The following is a 13,944-nucleotide window of genomic DNA, read 5'->3' as shown; positions in this document are numbered from 1 at the left end:
AAGTTTCTGCACCCCATTGTTTGTATTAGATATTTGTTTCTTGCTAGGCTTACAAAACATGTCCGGGATAGCAGGCTTCACAGGCTTCGCCGATAAGTTCTCTTTTTGGTTAGAATTATTGCTGCTATTTACGTGTTTCAGGGGAGTTGATTCTAAAATGACCTCACACTCACTGATAAGAGTGTCTATTCGGTCCATGATACAATTGTTTGCAGCAGATTTCCGTGTTTTTTTTGCCTTCTTCCTGGTGTCACGTCTAACCCCCCCCCTCACTCCCCTCCCCACTCTCTTCAAGTATCTTCCGTTTCCCCAATTGTCTTGGGTACAGATATACTAATAATGGCTAAACAGGGATGGCTAAAAGGCCCTGTCAGACCTGGGAATCCCACTTCCCCTAGGCTCCAAAAGCCTTGGTAATACAAATGCTAGTGATAGACTACTTAGATGGTAGAAGGTAGAGGAGTGTATTATGCTGTGTAAAAGAGCCGAAAGTCCACGAGTCCCAGGGCAAACACAATTAAAAGGACCAAGATGCAATCATGCAACAGAACAGTACCTTAAGTTTCATGACCTAACTGAGGTCCACACCGGAGCGCGAATCGAAAATGAGGTGGTCCAGCCCTGCCACTTCCTGGCAGTGACGGGCCTGCCCTTGGCCCGCGCGTGACAGCTCCTCCCTGGCCAGCAGGGGTTTCTGGGAGCAGGAGTCCCCCAGCAGCAAAGAACGAAGCAGGTAGCAAACAAGCAACAGTGTTCCTGGGACCCGCGACACGGGTGGAGGTGCTCGCTTTTATGCGCGTGACAGCTCCTCCCTGGCCAGCGGTGGTTTCTGGGAGCAGGAGTGCCCCAGCAGCAAAGAACGAAGCAGGCAGCAAACAAGCGACAGCGTTCCTGAGACCCAAGTCGCGGGAGGCTGCGCGCATTTAAGCGCGTGACATCTCCTCGCTGGCCAGCAGTGGTTTCTGGGAGCAGGAGTTCCCAAGCAGCAAAGTACGAAGCAGGCAGCAAATAGGCAACAGCGTTCCTGGGACCCGCGTTGCGGGTGGCGGTGGCGCTTTTAAGCGTGTGACAGCTCCTCCCTGGCCAGCTGTGGTTTCTGGGAGCAGGAGTCCCCCAGCAGCAAAGAACGAAGCAGGAAGCAAATGGGCAACAGCGTTCCTGGGACACTGGGAGGATAAGCAGTAAGAGGGCCAGGAAGAGGTCTAGGAGTGCAAGAGGGATCATGACCATTGGACCAGGGTCCATATTACCACTAGGAGTAGACAGACCCAGACCTAAGGTTAAGAAGAACAGAGTGCAGAAGATCAGTATGACCAGAACAGGCCGGAAGACTAAGAGAAATGGACATGGATGTCCAGGAGGACCCGGACCAAAAATAATGAGGCTTAGAAGAAACCCAAACAAGATAATATGGGCCAAGAGGGCCCAGACCACTGGGGGTGGTGCTAGAAGGACCTTAAGGACAAGGCACAAGTCCAGGAGGACCAGGATGATCCAACCCGGGAAGACACAAGCTACGATGGCAAGGCTTAGAGGGCAAAGGCATGAGAGTCCCTGTGGACCTAGGGAACCAGCAGGACCAGCAACAGATATGCTAGGTGGTGGAGGAGGAGGGTGAGAAGAATCAGAATGATGAGGTCAAGGATCAGGAAGGGATAGGAAGAGTTAGGAGAAGGGGGCCTGAAAAGACCAGGTTGTCCAAGAGGATCAGAACCAAGAGGATTAGTCAAATAAAGGCCCAAATAAGGAGACACAGAAACAAAAGGATCAAGTCTAGTGGGCAACTGGAGAATCAGAAGGAGATTGCCAAGAAACTATAGCCAGCAAGACTAGAGCTAAGAGTATCAGGCCAAGGAGAACCAATGTGACCACAGCCACGGAGAAATGGAAGATCAAGTCACAGAGGCCCGGGAGTATCAGGCCCTGGCATACCAGGACTAGGAGGACCAGGGTGAAGAGGAAAAAGTGAACCAGGGCAAGGAGAAGCAGGATGTCAGGATCCAGGGCGACCAAGCCCAGTGGTAAAGAATAGGATGACTTGAACATGGAGGAGCAGGACTAAGTGGACTAGCTAATACAGAATCGGGATGACAAAGAGCAGGTGGAGCAGGGTCAAGAGTATTATGACATGTAAGAAGAGCAGGAGAACTAGTTGGGGGTGAGCATATGGATGAGGACCATTAAAACCAGGGAACAGATTTGGAAGAATGCTGTGGACTATAAGGATCAGAATAACCAGAATCAGAAACAGGGCTGAGAGATCCAGAGTGTTCACAACCAAAGGGACAGGTGGAGCATGAGGACCCACAACAGGAAATCAGTATCAGGGTGAACAGAACTAGTTAGACCAGGGCCAGGATGAAGATCAGGAGGACACAGACAATTAGGACTTGGAACATGATCAGGGGGATAACCATCACTAGGAGGCACAGAAGGACCTGGAGGAGAAAGAAGAAGACTGGGAGCAGGTGGACATATGTGATTCTGTGCCACATGTATTAGTATATCCATTTTGTCAACAGTTCCAATTCATGCTTCTTCAGCTGTCTCCCCCAAAAGTCTCGACCTTTGATAGCTCACATATAGAACTGGAAAGTATTTTTTAAAGATGAGAGCATGCAAAGGGAATAATAAGCCAGGACTGTTACAATCTGACCTCTGAGAGACAGCAGATGCATTCTGATACTAGCAAAGTAGCCTGAGGGTGGATTTTGTGGTGTCTTGGGATTATGAACAAAAGAACTCTTCTGGTCCCTGATGCACTCTGAAGGAAAATTACATAAACTGTTGGGTGTGCCTGGGTGTGGTTAATTAAGTTCATGATGCAGTGCATGCAGTTAAAGATTGCAGTCTGAAGAATGAAGATGTACACTACAGAGCTCCATGTGTGGCATGGTTGTTTGCCGGCTACTGGGCTATGGAGGACACTACAACTGGCAACAAGTAGGGGATACGTGCCCTGAAGAAGCAAGACTGCTCTCCCTGAGGCTTTGCAGAGGTCTACCAAATTACTCATGCGTGCTACGTCCGCCACAGTAGAAGTGAAGCAGGCTACAGTTGGCGTATGTGGAATCAATGTGCCGCTCCAGGTAGTTCAACATTTTGAAGAAGGCAAATGCCCTATAGAGAGCCTAGTCACAATTGGCCATGAACCTGCTGATAAGGGTGACAGAAAAGAGACTGTGCCACAACGTACCTCAGATGCATCATATGTACAGAATGATAGTGCTAAAGGCAGCGACAACCAGGTACAGAGAATCACTGAAGGCAGAAATCTGCAGGTGCAATAATATGCCAAAAACAGAAGTATCCAGGCACAAAGAAACGCTAAATGAAATAAAACTGGGTAAAATACAGAAGGTTGAGAATGGTGACTACCAAATGCAAGAGATAAAATCATCAGAGGCCATATAATGTAAGATCGGCACAACAAAACCGATATAAGCATGCAGCTGATGCTTAAAGGAGGTGAATGTCCAAGTGGGCAGCAAACATTGCTGGAGTGGGCCCCCCTCTCAACATCAGTAAGTTAAACAACTGGTTATGATGTTGCTGCCTTCCTGAAACCACTGCTTCCATTCTACACTGCAAAAAAGCAGAATGCTGGCGACAGATGGACTACATAGATCTAAACATTAAATGATTTTACCGACACTCTAGAAGAAGCAGATGACAAAAAGATAATGAAATACTTTAAGAACCTTGCAACGGATGGAGTTTAAGATGTGACAAAAATAGATACCCAAGATGGTGGAATATTTTACCGTCAAATAAACCCGTTCCCACTGACTTTATTATTGATCTTCTTACTATATCTTTGACATGTAATTATTTTGAGTTTGATGAACAATATTATTTACAGATTAAAGGTACCTCAATGGGTGCTTCTTATGCCCCCAATTTTGCTATTTTGTTTGTTGATGACTTTGAACAACGCTTTATTTATGACAGTAACATAAACCCTTATTTTGTCAACGTCCGCCATTGGCGACGTTATATTGACGATATTTTTTTCATTTGGACTGGCACTTCTGACGAGTTGAAATTATTTTTGACTTGGTTAAATTCTTGCTCTTCTGATCTCCGATTTACCTCTACATCTAGTAACAAGGAGGTGGATTTTTTAGATCTTACGATTTTTCCGAATGCTGGAAGACTATCCATCAAATTATTTACGAAACCTACAGCCCGTAATACTCTTCTTGAGTATTCAAGTGACCATCCTATAGGGCTTAGGGATGGCCTTCCTTTCGGCCAATTCCTACGAATTCGTAGGAATAGTTTTTTCAAGGAGGATTATTTTCGTGAGGCTGAAGTTTTGTCAACTAAGTTACAACAACGGGGGTACCCACGCAGATTAATTAAAAGATCAAAAAAACGCGCATGGTATAACCATCGTGAATTTCTTCTGACCCCTAAGCTTAAAAAACAGGTGAAAAGAATTCCCTGTGTGATTACATATGGAACACGGAGTCATCAAATATCCAGCATTGTTAGGAAGCATTGGCCTCTGGTGGTTTCCACTGGAATTACACAGGAGCAACCATTGTTTTCCTACAAAAGAGGAAAGAATCTCCGCGATCATCTAGTCAGAGCAGCCCTATTTGACAACGATGTGGGGCCTCAACAAACTGGTGGGACACTATTAATGCGGCAGTTGCATTATGTGTGGCACAAGTCTGAATACAAAGCGATTTTCCCACAGCCACATTAACCTGACTTACGTGACTTTTCGAACTGCAATACACAAAATGTTATTTATGCAGTTTGCTGTCCTTGTGACTTGATTTATATCGGTCAAACTACCCAGAAAATAAAAATCAGACTTGGACAACATAAGAGTAGGATTCGGTGCCAAATGGAAAATGCACCTATGGTGGCTCACTATTTAGAATTGAATCATGCCCCTAGCGAAATGCGTTGGCAGGTCATTGAAGTCATCCATACTCCAGCTCGAGGTGGTGGGATTGTAAACATCCTCAACAGGGCTGAATGCCGATGGATACTACGTTGTGATAGTATAAACATGGGTTTAAATTCTATGGAAGAGTGTTACTCAGTGATAAATCACTAGATTGGTTGAACATTTTTATAGTCATTTTGCTGAAGAAATTTGCATGTTATATATTGATTGAGACAATTTTTGTTAGACATGTTTGTTTTATTTTAGAAATATTATTGATCAGAAACTATACATGTCTGTATTATTGGATTCCTGAAGTAATCCTTGAGTAACATATATATATATGCAAATATTGTTTGTGTTCTCTGTAAATAAGACTATGTCGATTGCTCTAGTATCGATTAGTGTTATCGTGATGCACTGTAGGTAATGAATAATCGTAATGTGAATATCTATGATGATGTGCTTGTGTTGTACTAAATGTGCTCTATCCTATTGTTACGACCTAGTGCAGTAACAGGCGCTTATTTTGTTCTTTGATGCCATAGTGTTTTTGACAGAATGATAAAGTTTCACCATGTGATTGTCAATTTTGCTGTAATGTACCCCTTATACAAGTCTCTATAAAACTTAATGTAATAGTACGGTGGCACTGACACATTTTGGTTAGCATGTTTTGCAATTTTGATTGGACTTCTTCAAAAGAAAAACACCTAAACCCCCCCCTTTTCCAGTAACAGTTTTGTGGTCCTTGTATTCAGCAGGTTAGAACTATATTAGCACTTATTTTATTCTGGTTGATCTAATATTGCAGTAAATAATACTGCAATAGGGTGCTGTGAACCGTTTTTTGGTTCATCGATAATTGCAGATACTTACTATCGCAAAATTTTCCTAACAAAGTGCGTATATAAATACTGAGACCCATTTTTCATCTGAATTTTTTATAGCTGCCTTGGATTGTACTGACACGGATGACAGTGTAGTATATTTCCGCGGTCCTGCGCTCGCATGCACCTAGTACATTACAATATGGCGCTCCGAATTTACCTGGCCAACAGCGATCGTCTATGTTGACTACCGGAAGGCATCCTCCGTTTTTTAACTAGGGAAGCCCAACACGCATTTTGAACTCGCCACGTACTGTTGATAGCAGAACTCGTTCGGTCTCTGTAAGTTTGTTTTTTCCCTCTTTTGTAATACAGATTTTTTGTCCTAAGCGACGCTGTAATAGAGTGGCCTTTATGACCATGATAATATTGCGAAACTCGTCGTTATTTGAGCACACGCTTTCGGATTTTGTAAATTGAATGTCAGCGTGATGAGTATAACCAGGCAGGAATAACGTGAACGCTGTGAATATGAATGCGTTCGGTTTAACTCGTAATAGTAGATACTATTTTGAATGTTTTTTCCTTGTCGCAAATATGGACATAGCTTTTTCTGCGATTCGCATATGCTGCTGTGATGTTACATCGTTGTTAGATATTGCGTTTGTGCCATTTGAAACTGGAGGCACGAGTGCTTTGAGCGTGCTGCAGTATTCACACGCTTTAATATTGAGAATGCTGTATGTATATGATTATGGCCGGCCATCGTGCCCCATTAGCTATATCGGTGAAATTTTCACCCCATCGGTTCTTAATGGTTACATAATTTTTGGTTTCTTGGGGCCTATATAGCCCACCGGACAGATTTTAATCAATAGCCAGCGCATTGTCGTCTAGCTAAAGAATAGCCAACATGCCCTATGATGCTAATGAATATTGATCGAATACCTTGGGAAGAGTTTTGATATTACATGAGAGGCATTGGATTTTTAGTATTTGGCTAGTATCCATTTTGCCTGTAATATATTCGGTATTGCCTTAGTTTTCCTGCTCCAGTCTCCAATTGCAAGAATTTGTTTTTCTCTTTTTCTCTTCAGCCGATTAATTGGGCGACTGCTAAAGAGGATTTGTGATCTTTTGGAGTCTATGAAGGACTGCGTATAGAAATTTGTGAAATAAGAAAGTTAATACAAATCCCTTATGGAAAGTAAGTGTCAATTAAGATATATCTTTGTCTGATTGTTAGTAAAGAGCACACATTGTCATTGACAAAGTGCTTTGCTCTATTACAGTTTTTTTTCATATGAATTATTGCGGACGACCTTCAATCAGAGATTGGTCTCCAGGTTTTTGTTCAGGTGATGGTGTGAGAATTTTCTCATATTTGTGAGTGTTTGCTGTGAGGCACGATTTATTAGGTGCATTACGGGTTTTTTTTTCCTATGAAACTTTCTCTTTTTCCCCTTCTTTCTCTCTTGATTCATTGATCCAAGTGGTGTACTTTTTAAATCCTGCCCCCCTTTTTTCTACCCTCTTCTCCTCTTTTTTCTAAGTCTTTTTCTTTTGAAGAAGCCCACTCATGTTTTGATTACAAATTATCTTAATTTTATTGTACAGATTGCTATTGCTCAATAATTTTTCAGTCCTGAGGATGACCGCGCAGTAATCAGCAGTCGAAACGCCGTCGACGCCTGTGTGAGCCTAAAAAGTTCATAAGGACACATTAATTTCTGTTTATGTTGTTCTTTTTTGTGTAACATGTATTGTTGTGTGTAGCCACCTGTCTGGTTTTGAAATTTGTTGTTTTGTATACCAGCACCCTGTCTTGAGCATCTCTGTCTTTACCTTTTTATATTAAAAATAATACATTTCTTAGGGCTTCTTTTCTTCTATATTTATTCCTCTTTCTTCTCTATCTCCATTTCCCTTTTTTATTTAGTAGACTCAGCAGGTTTTGTCTGCTGAGACTAATTTTATAGTGGTTTTTCTCCTGAACCAAATGTTAGTTGTATTGTTAGAAATAAAGGGGCATGTTTACAAACCCCTATCGTCACAGGAACGTCACTTTTAGTGATGTTCTTGTGGCGATATGGGATTTGCTTTATTTACAAGGCAGCACTATGACACTTGGGGGTCGATTCCGATCCGGTAAAATCCCCGTCCGTACGAATCGTATCCGGAGCCGTTTCCGTACGACTCGTACACACAACGTACGACTCGGCGAGTACGATCCAGACCGGGTGATCAGGACGCTATTCGTACGGTCCACGTCAGGTAAGGGCGATTCGTACGGAAAAACACACAATCACACACACACCGTACGGCGCGTACCGCCCATGATCGCAGGGGTACGGCGCGTACCCCTGCGATCATGGGGGGTACGTGCCGTACACCCAGCGTACATGGGGTACGCACCGTACACCCACCGTACATGGGGTACGGTGCGTACCCCATGTACGCTGGGTGTACGGCACGTACCCCCCATGATCGCAGGGGTACGCGCCGTACCCCTGCGATCATGGGGGGTATGTGCCATACCGGGGGGGGGTGTTCCGTACCTGTTTCGGCGCAAACTCTGCGTTTACGACTGTTTTCAGCTCCCGTAGGAAAAGGGTCGTACGGTGCGTACCCGACACGAATCGTACTTGCTGGGTCGTAAAAACCAGCCGCGAACCGTAGTGATGTCGAGTACAGCGGGTTCCGAGTGAGACTCGTACGGAGATTTGAGTCGTACGGAGTCCTGTACGACTCGTACGGAGTTCGGCTCCTGGTACGGATCGTACTTCATCGTACGTACGGGACGTTTACGGGTACGATTCGTACGGGGAAAAAATGCTCCGTTCGACGATTCGGAGCGCATTTTACCGGATCGGAATCGACCCCTTGATGTGGCTTAATGCTGCCTTATAAATAAGGCCCCCTTTCACACTATACTTAGCGTGAAAGGGGAGGTCAATTGGTGCTGTGGTGGGCGTTCCACAGCAACACCGACTGATTTTGACACTCTCCCATATTTACAAGGGCAGCGTAAATATGGGGCAGAGCCAAAATGAAGACCAGGGAAAACCTAGTCTTAAACAGGTGCAACAAGGAGAAATGGTTCGTTTCTCCTCATTTTTGCTGTTTCTATGTCTGCTGTGTTGTGCAGCACACATAGAAACAGCAAAAGGTAATTGATTGTTTATGTGTAAGAAGGTGATCACATAATCAATTAGAAAAATGAAGTTTTGCAACTTCTATGTGTGGTGCATTAAGCAGCCCACATAGAAGTTTCAAAATGCCATTTCAGATTGTTTATGTGCATATAAACAATCTTCCCCTCCAATGCAGGCACCATTGCACTATGGTGCAAGGATGTCTGGGTTAACGCTGGGCAGCTAAAATTAGCTCCAGAGCAGGGGGAAACACAGGGCTGCACCATATCCTTGTAAAGACTTCCCAGTAAATATGCCCCAAAGTTCAATCAAATGCTGAATATCGACTATGAAAGGTGCATTTTAAACCAGGCAAGACAGCAAGCTGGTGAAACGATAGATGACCTTGTTGAAAGCCTTGATTCCCTTATCAAGCATTGCAAGTTCAACAAATTCAATAATGAAGAAGCCCTATGTCTCAGAGTCATCGAAGGCTGCCTTTCCTACTCGTTCAGACGATTCATGCTGAGGGATATGCTCAGTCTGGAGATGGTACCAGAGGAATGTGCAGATCGACAAGCTGCTGATATGGAAGCTGGAATAACCCAGAGTGAATCCGCATTGAACATGAATAGTAAGCATAGACCCAAGGTCGAGGGCATAAAGTGATGTCAACAGAATTTGTGTTTCCAATGTGGATTTTCCTTCCCACATGAAGATTAAAGTCCCTCCATTAGACAAGTATGCAAAGGCTACGAGAAAGAAAACCATGTTATAACGGTTTGCAAAGTGAAAGAGAAACCAACTGCATCATGTCGAGAAGAGAAAATGGATGCCAAGAAATTCCAGAAGTACTCTAGCCATGCCCACAAGGCCAAAAGGCGGCATCAATTAAGGTAAGTAGAAGCTAAACAAAGTTGATTGTCTTCAAAGTAATCTTCTAAAGGCTCTTTGACGTAATTGTTGAGCGACAGTGAAGATGGCTGTATGATGATGATGTCAACCATAAACAACGTGTTCATGTAGGTTTGGCTGCATACAGACATCAGCCCAAGTTCAAGACAGATCACCTTGTGAAACAGCCAAATTCATTTGGACAGTGCCCTAAGATCACACTATAGGTGAATGGTTGCTCCATAGCTTTCATCATCAACAGTGGTGCATCAATAAACATTATGCTGGCAGAAAAATGCAACAAGCTGTCTCCGGTACCCTGTCTCATACTGTCAAAAAGTATGATGGGTTGCCTCCACGTCATTTCAAAGTCAAACATCATTTGAAACAACCCTGGAACACAAGAAGACGAAAGTACAAGTGGCAATTCATGTTCTTCAAGGCAGTTTGTTAGGTTCCTGTTTACTAAGTTTCAGTACTTCTGCTGACATGGGGCTGATTTCTATCAATTATGACCTAAAAACACATGCTGAAATATTGAGTCAGTTCTCGTCGTTGTTTCATGGACTAGGAAAGCTTAAGAGAATAAAAGTGCTAATTCACATCAATGAGGACATTCTGTGCTCAATGACATAATTGAATTGCTTTCCATCTACAGGAAACCGTTGAAAAGAACTCGAAACGCTGTTGAAGCTTAATATCATTGAACGCTCTACTAGTCTGATAGCATGGGCTTCGCCCATACTGGTAGTGCCAAAGAAGGACAGTGGAGGTGCTGGGCACATTTGTGTTGATATGTGCCAAGCTATCAAGGCAGTTAAGAGACAACAACATCCAGGTCCCTACATTGCAGACATCATTACACAGCTGAATGGTGCCAAGGTATTTTCCTACTTTGATCTGAACAAGGGATATCATCAACTCGAACTAGAAGAAAACTGCTAGTACCGTATTACCTTTTCAACCCATGTTGGTTTGTTCAGATATAAAAGACTATGTTTTGGGGTGTCATCAACTGCAGAGCTGTTTAAGAATGTGATTAGTCTCATATTACATGCTTTTAATTAAAATGATGATATACTGGTATGTGGGCCCCTCGAAAGGAACACATCAGAGCCCTTACACAAGTATGCCATTTACTTGCTGACACAGGTCTCACTTTAAAAGCAGAAAAGTGAGAGTTTCGCAAAACAAAACTCAAATTCTTCTGCCATATTTTCTCAGAAAAGGGATGACACCAGATCTGGTTAAAGTGCAAGCCTTATCATCCGCTTGTCTCTCACAAGATGTGACCATGCTGCGATCTTTCCTCGGGACAGCCAGTAACTGTTCCAGGTACATTTGTAATATTGCCACAGTCAGTGCTCCATTGAGAAATGTAACACAACATTAAGAAAATGAAACATGCAATTGAGAACATGACTGAAATGCCTAATTTTGATCCAAAACGACATACTGAGATTGTGGTAGATGCAAGCCCGGTAGGGCTGGGTGCAATCCTTGCCCAGCACAATAGACAGGACAATGCTCAGAGACACACTGTGGCTTCTGCGAGTAGGAGTCTGTCTCAGACTAAACATGCTTATTCCCAACCTCAGAAAGAAAGCCTAGCTGTAGTGTGGGCCTGAGAACACTTCCTTGTGTTTCCTTATGGAAAGCACTTTACCCTTGTTACTGATCTACAGGTGTTGCTCACCATTTAAGGAACTCCAACAGCCAAGATGCCCCTTGCATCGAGAGGGGGGGTTGTGACTTCAATAGTATGATTAAACTATTGTGAATAAGCCAGGGAAAGATTGAAACCCTGCTACAACAGCTGAGGCATATATACACTACATAGTCAAGTTATGTGAGCCTGCAGCTATATCTGTGATACAATTTCTTGCTGCTATGAACACCAATCGAGATATGCTTGCCCCAAGGACATTCTTGCACAACAATCCTAGAAGAAACATACTCGACCTCTGACAGATTACCCTAAATATCAAAAGTATCCAAAATGTGAGAGAGGAACTTTCGGTTACTAACGAATGCATTATATTACAAGGTTTGAGCATTGTCATTCCTGAGAGTCTGAGACAACAAATCATTAAACTAGCACACGAGGGTCATTGTGGGATTTTTCCCACTAAGAGACCTTATTGAGACCAAGTGTGGTTTCCTCGCCTTGATGAAAGAGTTGAAAGAGAATTAAAGGCTTGTTGTTTCTGTATCTGCTTATCGTGCAAAACACCACAGCATCCACTAGTTATGTCTGATCTTTCAAAGCAAGTGTGGAAAAGGAATGCAGTGGATTTCTTTGGGCACCTCCATAATGGACATCATCTCATGGTAGTCATTGATGACTGCTCACAATTAACCTTAACCTTTGTAGAAGACCTATCATGAACCACACAGGACAATGTCTTTGGGACATTAAATGATATTTTTGCAACATGAGGTGTTCCCTCCATTCTTAAGTCTGACAATGTCCCACCTTTCAATAGCTAGGAGATTAAGGACTTTCCCAATAATATGAATGATAAACATTAGAAAAGTACTCCTCTCTGACGAATAGCGTGGTCAAAATATTCATGGGCACCCTAAAGATAGGAGTTCAGCGCAACGCACTAGAAGGAAGTGACCACAAATCCGCTTTATGTTCAGCTCTTCATACTTACAGGTCAACTCCCCATTCCATGACAGGTGTAAGCCCTGCCACCCTAATGTTTGGCAGAGCCATGGGAACAACATTGCCACAATAGGCCACTATAGGTTGACAGATGCTGATGAGATCTATACAAATCTTTCACAAATCCAGAATGAAGACCTATGCTGACAAAAGTCAATGTGTTCGGGACACAGTTTTTAGGAAAGGAAACCTAGTCCTGGTCAAACAAAAACAGAAATGCAAGTCTGAGGCTCCGTTTGATGCTGGCACACTAAGGGTTGTGACGAGCAAAGGACATATGGTGACCATTCAACGTCTCAGAAAGTCCATCACGACAGACTCGTCACATGTCTAGCACCTGCATTGATGTTTGTCGGCTTCAGAATTTAGAAGTGATACATGCCCTCCTGAGAGTATGGAGAGAACAATTTATACATTTGCCTCTGCATCACCGGTACCAGAGGTAGGCCTCCTTCCTCCATCTAATCAATTTCACATGATGAGATCCCGACAACTCAATGAGGAACTATAATGTATATTTGTAATATTTGTACTTTTATTTAGCAAAGACGAAGATGTAGGATCTAGTGAATATGAACAGCAGGGCCCTTCTGGTCCTTGATGGACTCAGTAGAAACTCAGGTGATTAAAGTCAGCAAAAATAGTTAATTGTTAACAAAGGGGGGATCAAAGGTCTATGGCAATCAGCAAAGGAGAATTCAGGATTATAAGTAGGCTAACATGAGCAGAAGAAGGGGGTGAGGGAGGCTCGAGATAGATTGTCTCAGATGACCTAAAGACGTTTTCTAAATAACAAAGGTCTCTGGTTGCCAGCTGTGATAGCACTGGGAAGCAAGGCCAGCAGTGATACCTTCAGCACTTGATGAATTGTTTGTGAAACTCTACGGCATGATGAAGGGTGGTTGTTAGACCTGTCATCCTTAGAGTGGTCTAACCCCAAGCATTTTGCCTGCTTGCCTCCCCTTTTTTCAGGTTCTTTCCTCCATCTGTGTCCTTTGCAAGAAGCACAGGTTCCTTTATGTCCAAAGTTAGTATCTCCTTATTAGCCTAGATACCTCCCCGCTGGTCATATTTCCTACAGATTTCTCCTGCTGACGTGAGCTATCTATCATGCTTCCAGGACCTTGTAGAAGCTATAATACTGAAGAGCTGGTCGGACGTCACCCCCTCTGCTGTGATGCTGGACTACCCCCAGGCTCTTCTCCTGAGCTTGCCGGGGTATGAGAGGTCACGGCTAATGAAGGAGAAGTTCTTTCTTACAGGATTGTGACAACTGCCTTGGGACCCATCCTAAAAAGCAGGCAGCGTCCGCAACAACTACAGCAGTCGGCGTGATCCATCACCATTGTCACCAGTTTCTCACAGGCCAGTAAAAACTCTCCTTGAATCAGTGCGACCTTACAACATCTGCTTCCTGGCTTTTGTTGTTGAGTAACCAAACTCGGAAGCTCTACCACAGCCTCTGACAGCATTTCCCCTGGGGTATATAGTCTATGTTCTGCTTAGTCTGCC

The sequence above is a fragment of the Lissotriton helveticus genome, chromosome 4_1 (genome assembly GCF_964261635.1).
Source record: "Lissotriton helveticus chromosome 4_1, aLisHel1.1, whole genome shotgun sequence".
In the NCBI taxonomy this organism is placed as follows: Eukaryota; Metazoa; Chordata; class Amphibia; order Caudata; family Salamandridae; genus Lissotriton; species Lissotriton helveticus.
The sequence above is the reverse complement of the archived record's forward strand: the minus strand, read 5'-3'. Positions refer to the sequence as shown.